Source organism: Gavialis gangeticus, unplaced genomic scaffold (assembly GCF_001723915.1).
Source record: "Gavialis gangeticus isolate Ggan-Ray unplaced genomic scaffold, GavGan_comp1, whole genome shotgun sequence".
In the NCBI taxonomy this organism is placed as follows: Eukaryota; Metazoa; Chordata; order Crocodylia; family Gavialidae; genus Gavialis; species Gavialis gangeticus.
This window is the reverse complement of record NW_017729024.1, coordinates 153944464-153946130: the sequence shown is the minus strand read 5'-3', so window position 1 is coordinate 153946130 and position 1667 is coordinate 153944464.

Below are 1667 nucleotides of genomic sequence, written 5' to 3'. Positions count from 1 at the left end.
ATATAGGACACAGATATTTGAATTGTGACTTTTTGGAGGTCTGGAAAGAATAGTTAGAGTTGGTGGATCTTTAATTAGCATATCTTCTTCCAAATGTTTGTAGATGATCTGAACTAAATAGATTTGAGCAAAATCAGACAAAATAAAAGAGCTTTCAGTAGTTAGATTAAAATGGCTTCCCTCTCCAGTTAATAAGATGTCACTTTCTTTATATTTATTTTGCAATCTACTCATCAGTTTTTGACTCATCCACACAGGCTTCCTAGAGAGGAGGATGGATAAAATATTGTTCAGCATGAAAAGAGGCTGCAAAAACAATTAAATCACAAACCCCTTGGATCACTGTTTTAAATCTTCTTTCCAACTGAGTGCTCATTAGATCAATTCCATTAAAGCCACTGTTGTTTTTGTCTGTCTCTGGAGAGGCTTTCCAAGATTAATTTATTTTTAAAGAACTTAGAAAACACTTGATTGTGTTTCATTAAATATAGTGAGAGTCAAGGTTTCAGAAAAGCCACAAAAAGCAGGCAACAGCCCCTGAGGGGTTGCCAAAGTTCCCAGAGGACAGGCTTGTCAGCAAGACAAAAATACAGTTCCCTGTGTCAGACAAACCTGACAGGCATGGCTGTGGGCTGTGACTGCTTACTGTTGCCATGTACTTTGAAAGGTTAAAGTTACTGTTAAGACGTAATACTTTTCACTTCTGTGCAGAAAGACCTCTGCAGAGAAGATAAAGCGGAGAAGCAAGGAAGTCAAACAGGCATAACCCGAGGTTAGAAAGAGCAATCTTGGGCATAAACAACCAAGAAAAAGACCAAGAGCTCTCTGCACCGTCTCAATCGGTTACACCTGAGACGGGGGAAGGGGCGACGGTGCATTCAAGACAAGCTTCCGCAGTCTCAGGTTTGACTCAGGGCCACGATGTCAGGGTGATTTTGGTATTTCTAAAACAGCTGCTTCTGGGATGCTGATTTCCCCCCGCCCTTCTACTACTACTTCTTACACGACATGTCACAAGGGCAGCGGATTGGATGCCATTGAGCTCTGGGCTGGTCTGTGAGGTGCCAGTATTGCCAACGCTCATGGTTTTTGGAGTTCTTGTCAAAGTCTGTGCTTTGCGAATGTGACAAAAGTTTTATATATACGTATGTCTGCATTTATATGAAAGCTCGGTTTTTCACATTCCCGATGCGCAGATTTTAAGAACAAAGCCAAAAATCACGAGAGTTACCAGCACCGCGGAGCAGCCCCCACCTGACTCCCAGCTTTCAGCATGCCGTCCGGACCGAGCACCAATGGGAGCCGCCGAGGGGGGACCCGCCCCCGCACAGCACCAATGGAGACAGTCTGGGGAGGCCCCGCCCCTCTGTGGCCACGCCCCGCAACATTGCCCCGGCGCTTGCCAACGTGGCCAGCCCGTGCTCAGACACACCGCCCCAAGGCGCATGCGCAGCATCCGAGTGTCTCCCGACTTCCCTGCGTGGGGCAAGCAGGGCTCGGCTCAGCAGTCACGTGACCAGAGAGCCTTGGAGTCACGTGATTTGTGCGGTGGGGCGGCCACGTGAGGCTGTGGCGGCTGCGGCGGCTGCGTATGGCCGGCCCAGTGGGGCTGGCGTTGCGCCCGCGGCTGGCGGGGCTCGGGCGGCGGCTGCTCGGCCTGGGCGCAG